The sequence below is a fragment of the Microtus pennsylvanicus genome, chromosome 2 (genome assembly GCF_037038515.1).
Source record: "Microtus pennsylvanicus isolate mMicPen1 chromosome 2, mMicPen1.hap1, whole genome shotgun sequence".
In the NCBI taxonomy this organism is placed as follows: domain Eukaryota; kingdom Metazoa; phylum Chordata; class Mammalia; order Rodentia; family Cricetidae; genus Microtus; species Microtus pennsylvanicus.
The window spans coordinates 15,323,383-15,338,401 of NC_134580.1; positions in this window are offsets into that span (position 1 = coordinate 15,323,383).

Consider the following 15,019-nt stretch of genomic DNA (forward strand, 5'->3'; position numbering starts at 1 on the left):
GATCTAAGTCTGCTGTTGTATTTTCTATGATGTCATTTATTTATTTTTAACTTTGTAGATGCATGCAATGAATTTCACCAATATCCCCATGCCCCCTGCTCCCCCACAGGATACCTCTGTGGAGGTTTGAAAGAGAAAAATCCCCGACATGCTCAGGCATTTGAACACTTGGTTCCCAGTTGCTGGTGCTAGGAGAGGCTTAGGAGGTGTGACCTTGCTGGAGGAAGTATGTCACTAGAGGTGGGCTCTGAGAGTGTATAGTATCAACACACTTCGTGTTTACTCTCCCTGCTTCAAGCCTGAAATTGAGATCTGAGCTGTCCACTCCTTGCCCCGGTTCCCTTGCCTGCTGCTTGCTGCTGTGTCTTACAGTAGACTCTCCCTCTGGAAGTGTAAGTCAAATATTCGGTTCCTTTCATAAGTTGCCTTGATCGTGATGTTCTATCACAGCAACAACAAAGTAACAGTTCTCCCCACTGACATCATGTCTCACCACCACCACCACCATCATCATCTTCCTCATCATCACCATCTTCCTCATCATCACCATCATCATCTTGATCACTATCTTCCTCATCATCGCCATCATCATCTCTAACTTCAGTTAGTGCTGACCATATGTACATAAGTGTGTGGGCCAATCCAATGGGGCAAGGACCAGACTCGCTCTCCCTCAGCTCCTTTCAACTGCCAGTAGCCCCTCCCCAAACCATGCTGGAATTTTGACTGGCTTGATCTCGTGTGGGTCTCAGTGTAGGCAGTTGCTGTGTTATCGCTTTGAAGTGGGAAGGGTCCTTATTCATGGAACGGACCCATTTTGATTTGCTTGGGTCCTCATTTCTCTCTTCCTTCAGCTCCCTACCTCCACTCTTGATGGGCATCCTCTTGTATTTCACCTTGCATGTCCTTCTTGTAGAAGTGTCCTGAGCACTGCATCTCTCAGAGACTGGGGTTTGAGGTTAAAATCTGAGACAGAGCAGGTCTTTCTGTTCCCTCCTTCCATGGCAGTATCAACACAGCTGGCACAAGACCCATCCCTCGTCCCTCTGCAAATGTTTGTATATGGGTCCACTAGGTCTGTGGCAATCCCCGCCATCCTTACTAGTGTCTCATGGGGCATTTGTGGGGCCTTTACTTTTGAGGGCATGTGTGTATATCTAGCGGTATGGTTCTGAAGTCATAGGCTCCAGGCATCCCCACCTTTGCTTCAGGGATTTTTCCAGGTGAGGAGACAGTGACAGGACAGGAATTCTCAATCCCTTCTGCCCTGCCCACCCTCTATGTCCCCAAACCGGCTCAGAGAAGTTTGGTCTCTATTGTTGGGTCTTCTAATTTGGGATTATTTATTTATTTATTTTACCTTTGTTTTGTTGAACTAGGAACAGAACCCATGGCCTTGGTTCATGCAGGTAAGTGATGACCACTGAGCTTCTGGTTCCAGCTTTTGGGTTCTAGGCCCCTTTACATTTTGGCCTTGCTTTCTTTCCTCTCTCTGCCTCTGTCTGTCTCTCTGTGCCCGCCCTATGTTCTTGTGTGGGAGCACACACATGTGCCTATGTAGGCCAGAGGGGATCCTTGAGTCCATTCCTCAGGTGTTGTCTACCTTGCCTTTGGAGACGGAGTCTCTTAACCGACCTGGAACTTCCCAAGTAGGGTAAGTGGGCTGGCCAGTGAGCCTCAGAAATATCCTTGTCCCTGTCTGTCCAGCACTGGCATTACAAATATAGGCTGCCACACACAGCTGAGTCCTTTTTTTTTTTAAAAAAAAATGTAGATGCTGGCGAGTGAACTCAGGTAGGCCTTTGAGCTTGCATAGAAAGTGCCTTACTGACTGGTCCTTCTCCTCACCCTGGGAGGAAGGTACCTTGTGGCTATGGTAAATTTCAGGAACTTTTGAGATATCTGGCTCTTGACTTCCAAGTCCTAAGGCGCCTTCCCTTAGAGCTCCCTGAGACTTAAGGTGAAGTATAAATCTAATTAATCTTATCAATTAAAAACCCAGAGTCAGATATCAGGGTAATAACCTGAAAGATCAGAGAAACAGAGGAACAGTCACCTGTGACCTCCTACCTCTCTGGATTCCCCAGATCCTCTGACCAAAAGGGCGAGATCCTGTCTCCACCTCATCACTTCCTGTCTCTACCTCCCTAGTGCTGGGATTAAGAGCATGAGCCACCAAGGCCCAGTTTCTATGGTTAACTGGCGGCATGCCCACGGCCACGCTGGAGTGCTGCAGTTACCATAAGCTAATGCCTCACTTGGCAAAGCACTTTCAAAAGGGCTCTCATTTTCTTTTTATCATGGTAAAACATGCAAAGCCAAGTTTACCATTTTATCCATCTTCAAGGGCACAGTTATGGGTACCAAGCATACTCGTGGGTTCTGTCGACCTCATTACACCCATCTTCAGAGCCTTTACACCCTGCAAAACTGAAACACCACCTTATTAAACAGCCATTCCCTCCTTCTCCGCATGCCCCTTGGCAACACCTAGCTACTTGTTACTGCCATGAATTTGGGTATTCTAGAGACCTCATACAAGTAGAATCATTTAGCTTTTTTTTTTTTTTTTGCTTAGTTTATTTTCAAAGTTTATCTATCTACAGCTTGACATATGTCACAATCCACTCTTCTTTTTTCTTAAATAGCCATTGGTGTTCTACCCAATGTGTGCGCTCCATTTTGCTATGTGTTGATCTGTGGATGGGCATATGGATTTCTTCCTCCTGGTCATTGTGATTGGGTTGCCTGGAACTTTTCTGTGTCGCAAAACACAGTTTCCAAAAGGGCTGCCTGCATTTGCTTCCATTAAACAGTGAAGAACGCTGATACCTAGGGACTGTGTTGTCATGCTTCAGGTTGGGCAAGCTGGAATGATGCCGAACCTTTACTGTCTGCTGTCTGCATTATGACTTCCTTGGTTCTAGAACAAGATATTCCATGAAGATCTGTAGACAGAGTGATTGACTGAGCCAAGAGGAGCTTCTGACATTATGTTCTGGAACCTTCTCCTGTCCTTGCTCTGCCTTGTGTGTGTTTGCTGTCAGAATGCTTTGACTATTCCTGGTGCTGGAGTTCTGTCGTGGAGACAAGGATCCTCACCCGTGAACCCCAGCTGTGAGTCCAGGGACTGTCCAGAGGCACCATGGCTAGGTTCTCAGGTCAACACCACCTTCCTGCAGGCGTGGCTGTTTTGATATATTCTAGAGGTCACACCCTTGGAGTGCTCTGAGGATAGAAATCCGAGACCACAGAGTTCTTCTTGTTTGGTGGATGCTGGATGTCCCTCCCATAGACAACTGCTTATTAAACTAAGCTCACAAAAGGTGATAGGCTTGGGTCAGACTTTGTGTTCACCCCCCTCAGAGAGGCTAAAGAGGCATGGTGGTTTCCATGGCAACCAACAACAGATGTCATGGGTCTTAAATGCCACAGCGAGTAGAAACAGGAGCACACCAGGCCATCGCCAGCCCCGCTGTCCGCCTCAGGTGGGAGCAATTGCTTTTTCTTCATGGCCTTCCTGTTCCACATTTCTTTTCATCAGTCAAAACAAGGTAATTCCAGCCGCACCACTGACTCGCACACAGGAGGGGTGGCTCCCCTCAGACTTACTGGCTTGATTACTCTGTTTGTTCGGGCTCCAAATGGAGGGAGAATTTTCACATGGCTGAAGGCCCTCGGCTTCCTGCAGGCCAGAGAGGCTGAGAAAGTTGAAGCCAGAAAAAAGTGAGAGTCTGAGCTGTCCCCTCCATCTGCTTCCTGTTGTGTCTTCTCTCCAGTGAGACCTTCCTCCAGTGACCTTATCCCTCCATGTGAGTCCTCCCTCCTGGAATCCTCCCTCCCTGAGTCCTCCCTCCCTGCGAGTCCTCCCTTCCTGTGAGTCCTCCCTCCATGTGAGTCCTCCCTCCATGTGAGCCCTTCTCTCTCCCTCCCTGTGAGCCTTTTTCCCCTGAGTCCTCCCTCCCTGTGAGCCTTTTTCCCTCCCTGTGAGCTCCCCCTCCCTGTGACCCCATCTCTCCCTGTAACCTCTTCCCTCCTTATGGCCCCTCCCTCTTCACTGTTTTGCCCTCCCCTAGTCTATCTCCCCACATGGCTTACTGATGGGATTCACCCTGCTCTGCTTCTCTAGGTGCGTTCCACAATGTGTTCACACATGCAAACACCCCTTTGTATCCCGTGGGCGGACCGAGCATGCTCCGCTCCTTATTCTAACCCTGCCACACACTGTCCTGGGTGCTATGCCCTTCCTTTTCTGAGTGTGTTCCATTTCCTGCTCTGACAGGGTTTCTCTTCCTGTCCTGGGTCCTTCTGCTCCAACAGGCAGTTGAGTGTATCCTTGCTCTTTCTCTCATAGCTTCTGCCTGTCACCTGCCTCCCAGCACACTTCCTAGGCCATGTGCTCTGGTTCAGCACCCTTTTGTCTTGACCCTTAAACACATCAAGTTCCCTTGTTCAAGGCTGTTGGTTTTGTTTTGTTTTTGCTAGAAGGTTCTTTCTAAAGGTTGGCTCTCCTGAAATATCCAGCTGTCAGGTAGTGTCAGCTGCTCTGTCCTGAGCCAGCTCCTGTAGCTCCCCTTCCTGCTTCCCAGCCCAGGAGCCTCACTGCTTGCCCTTTAGAAGCTGCCTGGGACTTTTGAGCCACACAGTGTGCCCAGTCTGCTCTGAGAAACTCTATAAATGGGAAGAACACTTTGCACCTCCAAGATTTACATTGGAAGAAAAAAAATAAAAGAAACAGAATGATCCAATAATTTTTTTCAGATTGGTTCCTTATTACAATGCTAATACTTTGGATATGTTGGGTTTAAATAATTATATTATTGAAATTAATTTCACTCAAAGGGTATAAAGTTCTAGTTAGTCTGAGGGATAGTTCTAGATGTCTATTCTATATTGGGTGAGTTTGCTTTATAAAATGTCATGTGCACTTGAAAATTGCCCAGAGCATGGATTTTTAAGTGCTCTCACCACAAAGATGGCAAGATGCAAAGTTATGGATATTCTAATTAGCATGGATCATCATCCCACGGCGTATACATACATATATCAAAGCATCACATAGCATGCTGTAAATAGATGCAATTTTTATCTGTCAATTAAAAAACAAATACATTCAAAAGATTAATTATATCTGTTACTTTTTGTTGTTTAAAATGTAGCTACTGTAAAATCTAAACTTGAAAGAGAACCTGGCATTTGCGGCTTGCCTAAGCCTGATCTGGGAAGGTAGCTTTACAGTCTGGCTAGTTGCACTGAGACGGGCTGGATGAAGAGACTGTACTCTTAATTTCAAGATTTACTTTGAAAAGATATTAAAAAGAGTAAAACAGCCCATCAGTAATGGGCTCTGATGATGCCTCAGCCTGTCTATGCCTTGGGTACTATGAGGGCATAACTACACACAGAAACTGGCAGGTACCAACACCTGCTTGACCTCAACTGTTCTTTGTTCCATTGTGCATCTTACTGGCCTTTCTTGTCTCTCTGTTCATCATCCCCACTGAGCTCTAAAAGAGCCTTTTCAATCACTGTGCATTTGCTTATGTTGTCTCTGCTCATGAATGTCAGCCCTGGGAATGCCGGGCATTGTCTGTATTGCTTACTGTGGCCAGAGGCCTGTCTCAAGATCACCATGCAGCAAGGGCCTGAGCAATGCATGCTGAATGAATGAATGAATGAATGAATGAAGCTGAGCTATGAACTGAAGGGACACTTGTACCCATTCTGCTGAAAAGAAGCTGATGGTGGTGGTTCATGCTTGTAATGCTAGCTCTTTGGAAGTTAAAGGAAAGATTGCTAGGAGTTCAAGACCAGCCTGTGCTACATGGTAAGCCCTTGTCTCAAGGAAAGAAACAGCAATTGGTTTGTGATATAAGCACAGGCTTGCCATAGGTTGAATACAAGATCAAACTTGGAATATAGACATCGGGCAGAATCCATGATGCTCTGAGCATCTAGAGGAAAGAAGTCTCCTTGATTCTGTAGCCTCATGCCTGGGACATCACAATATCTCAGAATGAGAACAGGGTTACTGGTCTTGAGATTGGTACACTAGGATGTATATGACCCTCATCTTCAACCTCATTTTCTGCTTGAAGCCTCTGGAGGACAGTCCTTCAGAATGTGAGAATATGAGTCATACTAGATGTCTCATTTAGAATGGCTTGTTCAGTCTGATTTCCTATGAATATCTGAGCCCTCTCAGCTGTACCAAGCCTGTATACTCTGTCTGAGGTCATGATCTACCTGGCAGGACCCTGGAGCCCATCTGGTGCCTCTCTGGAGAGCCTGATGGGAGTTGGTTCTGTGTTGCTATAGTGAAACATGGAAGTCAGCTCTGGTTCTGTTCAAGAGACAGAACATCCAAAGGGTGGGTATGCATAGGCTCTGGTGAGGATCCAACTTGGTCACATTAGCTCATTGTTTATGACAATAATGGGTGTGTGTCATAAGTTCCAGGAAGCCAGAAGATCTGGATCTCACAATCTACTATGAGGGTCCATCTATCCATCCATCCATCCATCCATCCATCCATCCATCCTTCTTCCTTCCTTTTCTTTCTTTCTTTCTTTCTTTCTTTCTTTCTTTCTTTCTTTCTTTCTTTCTTCCTTTCTTTCTACATTTATTGTGTGTGTGTGTGTATTTGTGTGTATGCATACATGCATGCATGCGTGTGTGCATGTGTATGTGTATATGTGTGTTTGGAAATTCATATACCACAGCACAAATGTGGAGGTCAGAGCGCAGCTTGAAGCAGTTGGTTCTTTTCTTTCACTGTATGGGTCCAAGGGATTGCATTCGGGTTGTCGGGTTTGGTAGCACGTGATATTATGCAGTTAGCCATCTCCCGGGCCCACATGGTACATCTTGATAATCAAGGACTTTCTGTGAGGCTCCATTCTCCCCATAGCACCATCAGTCTTCAGCATCTTAGACCCTTGGCTGTGTCTTTTAACCACATTCACACAGCAGGGCTGACCAACCTAGGTCTCCTCAGCCCCCTGAGAATCCCCAGATTGAGGAATGTAAGCCCCACCTTCATTCTCTAGAGGGGTGACCTGAGATGGGAAAGAAGGATGTCTCAAGGAGACAGGATGGCAGCCTGCTTAAGAAAGATGTGAACCAGAGCAGAAATACGAAGACAGAGAGGCTATGGTCCATCCTTGACTGTGGTATGATGGATTATGAGGAAGGTGCTTGTAAAATAAGCTTTTATCCTTGACCAAACTTCCTTCGTGTCCTCTGAGCCAACTTGACCCTTGACCGTGGATTGGCAGGCTGCATTCTGTCCCTGGGCTGCTCCAGCTGCCTCTCAGTGTGTAGCTGCCTCATGCTCCCCTGCTCAGGGACCTTGATATTGATTGTCACAGTCCCGTCTTTAGCAAATGACCCAGAATGAATTCTCTATTATAATGTCAAGGGGTTAGGGACAACAGAAGGAAGTGTTAGAAGACTATATGTATTTCTTTCCAAAGGCACCATGTGCCCAACCTTGAGTTAAATGCATGGAAGCTTCAGGAAGAAGCCAAATCCAAGCTCCTTCTGAGGACCTGAGGAAAGACTTGTCAGCTTTGTTCAATAGCCAAGCTGGGTTCTAAGCACCCCTAAGCCTTCTCTGTCTGTATGACTGATTTCTGTCTGTCTGTGATACGGGACAGCAGCCAGCTTGGTTTGCTCATAGCTGACGCTCACCTCAGTTCACCAGACCCAGGGACTCTACTGCAGTGACAGCCAGCCCCCAGTCTGCCTTCCACTGTGTCTCCCTGATATGGGGACAGGGCTGGAAATTGATGCTCTGCTCAAGGTCACACCGGCATTCAGTGGGAAGGAGCCCAGGTGCCAGGGCCATGTCCCGGTGCACCCGCTCCCTTATCATCTTGGGCAGATGTCTCGGAGCCTGGCTCTGCTCTGCCATCAGGCAGCGTCTGACCTCAGGAGCCAGCAGCTTCTTAGTAACTGCATCAGAACCCTTTATTCCTTTTGAGCCGTGACCCAGAAAAACCCCATTTGTGGAGCACAAAGCTTGCTGCCTGCTCGGAATACAGGAACAAATAATTGCTCCCTTCGGACCCTCGGTTTCCGGTGGACTGGGAGGCAGCCACAGCTGTACCTGGATTTAGAAGATGGGGGCTTTGTGGGCTCTGTGGCATCTGGGGGTTCTGGAGTTCTCCAGGCAACAACACTTGTTTTCCTGCCCTGAATAAATCAAAGGGCCTGAATGCAGGCTGGGTCTTGTTGGAGGTGGAGCCTTGAGCTGAATGAACCCTTCTGGGGACAGCTTGGGGGTTGTGTGGGGTTTGGGAAACAGAGAGCACCAGAAGAAGGCCTGGGAGTCAGAAATGCTAAAGGGTTGGTAGATCGGGTCACCTGTTAGAGACTCTGGACTCTCAGGAGCCCGGAGGATGTCAGATGTCTGAGCACTGTGAAGTGCTGAGTGGGGGTGCCACTCTCTCAGACAGGAAAACACAATGTGTCTCTGTTATCAGTTCAGCAACCCCAGGCTTTATTTTGGGCTATGAAGTTGCCTAACAGGATACGCACAGACTGTGAGACAGAGTCTGGCTGGGGTCGGCTGAGGACCTCCCCTATGGCTCCAGCCCAGTCTAGACAAGATGGGGTCTAAGAATAGTAAGATGGGAGGCGAGTGCATGGCGGAGCCTGGGGTGCTCCAGGGTCAGAATTCTGAATTCTTCCAGGAGATCTTGAGGCAAGAGGGTAAATTCGCCACTTTTCTCTGCTTTAAATAAGAACATTTCAGATTAAGGAGGATGGGGCAGACACGAGGGAAGATACCAAGGATGCCATTTAACCCTGACTGGTACAGAAGCAACAAGTCTCTCCCAGTACCAAATAGAGATGCCCTTGTCTCATAAAGAGGAGGCTCAGTCCTCTTTGATTTGGAAGAAAAACTTTGGGTAAATAGTCTAACGGGGCTTCCAGACGGGCAGTAGAATTTTCTAGATGTCTACGTCTACTGGAACACTGAGTTTCTTAGATTTTGTATCTATAACAAGGACTGAAGTTCTTACTAGAGCGGAACCTGAGATACCTGACCCCACTAACCGGGGAATGAGAATGGGGGATAGTTTGCTGAGCATGGGGAAACCTAGAATCTAGATTTAGGCGGGCCCCATCCTCTTCTCCATTATAAAGAGAAACACTTGTGCTACAACATGTCCAAGGGCTCAAATGAGTAGGTTTTCCTGCAGTGTAAACAATGTTAGGATTATGAAGGGATCAGTGTGCTCCCAGGAGGACTTGGTTTTGCAAACCCCCTGAGCACAGTTTTATTCACCTGGCTTCTGGAGAGGCTCTGAGAGGGGGAGGCATCAGCTAGGCAGGCATAGGACTGGATAGATCAGAGCTTCTCTTCACTGGTGGGCCTACAGCTCTAGGGGTGTGCTCCTCCCCAGGAGCAAGCGACCCACCCCCTCAGTAGCCTCCGGATGCCATATGTTACAGAAGTCTACCTGGAAGGTGGGTTGGATCTTAGTGGCTAGATTGACTATGAGCTCATAGTCTTTTTAGATTTCCATCCAAGGTTCTTGTTTATGGGGATTGAGTCCTTTCCCATGGGGAGACAAAAAAGACAAAGTAGGACAACCATAATTCTAGGGCCCACATTAGTCTTGTCTTTGGGGGGTTGGAGGACCTAGTGATGACCCATCTGTCATTTCTATAGTCTCCTTTAGTTGGGTATGGTGGGTCCACAGGGTAACTCTGGCCACCTTAATTGTGATAGGGGTGACAAAGACCACAGGGTGCTTTTGCTTGTTGGCTCCGGGTTCTGGGTCAGGATTTTCCACTAGGTGGAACTTGTGGGCAGGCTCAGATACAGGCAAGGATCTGAACCTCTTGAACCATCTAATCAACAGCCCTCTGGATCTATGGTGGGGCCTGTAAGGACCCAGGGAGAGGATGGCTAGTCATTTCTGTCTTAAGAATGTCCCCATATGGGAGTGCACCTGGCTGTTAGGAGTGCAAAGGGTAGGAGGCTGGCCCAGTTTCCCCATCTCAAGGACATACTCAGTCTACCGGTCTTGAGCTTTGCGGCCTTTAGGCAAATGGAGTTTCTAATCAACATATTAGGTCCTGTGATAGATTTAGGGAAACTTTGGCTGTGGATGCTGGGCCATTGCCAGACCCCAGGGAGTGAGGTAATCTAAATTTATTATAATAAACCCGAGTAACACATCAGTTTTAGTTGCCCCAGATGAGTGATGTCTTAGTTAGGGTTTTAATACTGAGGAGAGACACCTTTATAAGAATTACAATTCTTATAAAGGAAAACATTAAATTGGGGCTGGCTTGCAGTTTCAGAGGATTAGTCCATTATCATAATGGCAAGACGTAAGAGCGTGCAGACAGACATGGTGCTGAAGGAGCTAAGAGTTCTACATCTTGACGTGCAGGTAGTAGAAGTGTCACTGGGTGAGGTTTTAGTATATATGAGACCTCAAAACCCGCTTCCACAGTGACACACTTTCTCCAACAAGGCCACACCTACTCCAACAAGGCCACACCTCCTAAATGTGCCACTCCCTATATGCCAAGCATTCAAACACAAGAGTCTTTGGGAGCCATATCTATCCTAACTATCAAAGGTAGCGGCTTGGTGGAGTTTGGCGACCACCTGTTTCCCAATAAGGGCAGGAAAGTATGGGTCTTTTGTCTGGCAAGAACTACCATCCACTTGCCTCCTGTTTGGAATATTCCCCCATTGCCCACTTGGTTTCTGTGTGTATACAATGGGCTCTGGTGCAGTTCAGGTAGGTTCAGGTAGGGTAACCAAGAACTAGAAAGCCACACTAGTTCTGAGGCTGCCTTCTGGGTAGTCTACTCTGCTGCCCTGTTCTATTAGGCCTCTAGGAATCCCCCTTTTGATGACCTTTGCAGTGGAAAATGGCTGCCTCTCTTGCCAGCCATATGGCCTCCAGTAGCGTCAGAATTTTATCTTTGCTTTTGATTTCCTTTTTGCATGAGGTGAACAAGCCCTTCTCTCCCTGTAGAGGGCCCCATGCACATGGGCCATGGCAAATGCAGACCCATTATCCTTGTACACAATGACGACTTTGCCCTTTTCTCAGTGAAGTGCCTGGGCTAAAGCTCAGCCCTTTGTGCTGAAGTCCCTTGGCAGATAAGTCCAAGGTGGCAGCTGTGCCTCAGCATACCTGATTCCATCTTGAACAAATTGTCTTCCATCAGTGCACAGCATCTCCTCTATTTCTCCTAGCAGGGCATCTGTTAGGTCAGGTGTGACAGACTGGATAGCGCCAGTCATTTCCAGGCAGAGTGAAGATCAGGAAGTGTGGACAGAGCCTGGAAGGTACGGGCCATCCAGTCCAGGAGCTGATTGGAGGATGCAGCAGTTGCGGTCTTAGGGGCAGCAGCAGCCAGGACTAGGCTCTGCTTGAGGTGGGAGCTGAAGCTACTGGGACCACTTTTCACCAGGCACTTCTGCATTGCTAGAACCCATCTGGGTGAGCTGAACTATGAGCTCCTCCTGGATGAAGACAGAGGGACCAGGGCATCTCCCCTCACAGGGATTGGTGCCACAGAACCCTGTCATGCCCTGCTGTGTCTCCCATCTGATTAGAATCTGATGACCATGACTTGACTGCTGTCTTAGAGGGGCTCTGTGGGTTGTTGTTGGACAGCAGGCTGGCTGGGCTGATGGCTGAAGTTTCACAGAATCAGACACAGGGTTGGTCCAGGAGACGTGCCCAATAATGTGTTATTTAGGCATTGTACATTCCCCTCTCTGAGGTCCCCCTCAGGAGGGTCACTACAGCGTGTGGGGTGCTTAGGAACAGTTCCTAAAGTCAGCTTGTCAGCTTCTTTGACTAGCACAGCTGTAATGGCAACTGCCTTCAAATAAGCCAGCTAACTGCAGAGACAGGGTCCAGATAGGTCATTGGCATCTTCCAGGTTCCATTTCTGAGCAAGGATACCTTTGGCAATCACTTATGTAAGATGGGGAGTTCTGCTTCCCTGTTTCTCTCCTCGTGTCTTTGGCTTCCCTCTCTCCTCTGGGATCTCTTTTATCTTCTGTTTTTACTTTTCTATATGTATATAGAGTCATCGTTATTATAAACCTCTTGAGCAACCTATTTATATTTTCAAACCCTTTTAACTTCTGAAGTTTCTTTTCTAATCTTTAAGTCTGACTCAATAGCAAAAGCAATATATTTTTAGCAGTTTTCTTTAATCCTTTTTGTTTAAAAAAAAGACCTAGTGAAAATCGTCCTTAGTCTCCTTACCTTAGTGTTTGCTCTTGTTTTTGGAAGGCTTTTCTGCCTATGTGCTGGGTTTCAAGGCCTGAATGGTCCTTCCATCACTGCATTAGCTGTTCTGAGGTCTGCGGGCCTGCTATAGAACCTCTGGAAAGAGACCTGAGCACAGCTGGATGACCCTGACCTGCTCTGCTTTGTAGGGCAAACCTTCTGACTACAACAGGAAAGAAAAAAATAAACCTACAAAGAACCCATTGGATGGGTCTGCTCTGGAGAACATACCAAGTTGAACATCTCTGTGTGTTCACTAGCACACAAGGTGAAGGAAGATTTGGTAAATAGCTAATAGAGATGATGTAGTCTACTAAAAACCAGTGGGGAATGGGAATGACCTTGAGACAACAGCAAAAGATCTAACATCCCTGTCACCAGAGTCCTGGAGGAAAGAGGGAAGTGCCAGGTATAGAAAGTATGTGTAAAAGAAATATTGGCTGAGAACTCTGTATAATGAAGATCTATGTAAACGTATAGATTCAATGACCAAAATTAACCCAAAGAACTACCTGACCAGAAAAAAACCACAAAACTGATGAAAACTAAATACAAAAACACAAAGTGCTGAGCCTTGGGGCTGTAACTGCTACTGGGAAGGCTGAGGCAGGAGGATTGCTAGTCTGAAGCCCATGTGGGCAATACAGAAGTTGAGCTAGAACTCAATGGAAGAGTGTTTTCCTGGCTTGCAAGCTTATCCCTGGCTCTAGTCCCCAGCTCTTCAAAAACAAAAACAGAAAGAAGAGATAGGAAGGCGGGAGGTGTGTGAGACAGAGCGGCCAGCAGGAAGAGGATTAGGTAGCTGCGGGTTTCTCATGGGAAATCAGAGAGCCAGAAGAATGGATATAACACTTTTAAAATTCTGAAGGAAAAGAATGGATGACCCAGAAACTGTGTTCAACAAAAAGTCTCTTCCAGAAGTGGAAAGGGACTGGAGGACGCTGTGAGCGCTGGGTGTCAGCAGCTCTTTAACAGACAACTTAGTGGAGGGGTTTTTTGAGAAGGGAAGCTTCACTGGAGGGAGTCTGTTGCTCCGTGGTGAGGAAGAACAAGGAGTGCAGTGAGCCTGTGGGTAGGGATGGCAGCCAGTTCAGCATTCTTTAACCTTTAGAGTCTGAAGTAAGTGTAGCCATGAGAGAGGAAGATACACCTTGGGTGGGTTTTCAGTGACCATAAGTGTAAGCTGATGATGGCTGCAGTGTAAACAGGGTGGTGGTGGGGGGAGAGGTGTCTGCCTCCACTTGGAGTGGTGAGTACTGATTCAGTCACTAAAAGTTAAATGTAGACCCAACAATGCCCAGAACAGACATTGAAAAAAATTATACTGAAGCTGGAGAGAGAGAGAACTCCAAAAAGCATTTAAAGAATCTAATCAGAACATGGGAACTGGTGGTGGGAAGTGGAATCAAAATGATTAAATGTGAACCAATGAAAAGACAGAGATTAGAAGCAAATCCTGCAACTGTATCTGGTGAGGGAAATTTCCTGAGTGGGATGATTCACAGAGAGAATCTGTGACCACCCGGTATCATCTGTCAGTTTATCTATCTATCTATCTATCTATCTATCTATCTATCTATCTATCTATCTATCTATCTATCTATCTATCTATCCATCCATCCATCCATCCATCCATCCATCCATCCATCCATCTATCTATCTATCTATCTATCTATCTATCTATCTATCTATCTATCTTTCATCTATCTATTACATATCTATCTATCTTCTGTCAATAATCTATCATCTATCTTTCTCTTAGAATTACTTATTCTTTGATAATGTTATACCTGTATATAATGCATGTTTATTACATCTGCTCCATTCCCATCCCTTGTCACCCTCCTACTCCCTCTAGACCCCTTCTTTATCCCAACAATTCTCTTTCCTATTTTCATGTGTGTTTTTTTATGATCCATTGGGTTCAGTTAGGGATACATGACCATAGGTGTGGAAGTATTAATTAAAACATAGGCTTCTTACCAGAGGCTACACCACTGAAGAAAAGTGACTCCCTCTCCCCTAGTAGCTAACAAGTGCCAAAAGCTTCTCAGCCAGGGTGGAACCTCATGAAAACCTCATATATCCATGTTGGAATGTTCACTGACTTCATCCTGTGCATCTTGTGGAGGTCACCATGGCTTCTACAAGTTCATGTGTACAACAGCACTGCTGTGTCCAGACAGCAGTATTTCACAGCGCTGTTCCCCATCCTCTGGGTCTTGCATTCTTTCAAGCTCCCAATTCTATGATGATTTTTCCATGAGCCTTGAAAGGGAAAGATGTCCTGTTTTGGGGTTGAACACTCAACAGTCACCTTTTCTAAACAACTTGACCAATTATGAGGTATATTAAGAGGTATTAACCTCTTCTCCAACCAAGACCAACAGAAGCGCTAACATATGGATGTAAATATAATCATTGAAGGTAGTTTGACATTTAATGAAGCAATAGCAGTAGATTCTCCCAAAGGGCCTACAATATCCTAAGCCACGGAATTTGGCCAGGTTTATAGCATGAAGCATGAAATCCCTCCTCTGGAACAGGCCTCAAATCCAGTCAGAAAGTTGTTGGTTACCCCTATAACAATCACGCCCCTATTGCATCAGTGGGCACCATAGTGCCCTGGCAGGTTGGGACCATAGCGTTCAGGGTTCACAGCTGGAAGAGCCTGCCGATGACTTTTCTTTCCCAACAGCATACAGAACTTTTTGCGCTACTGTGAAAGCTAGCCA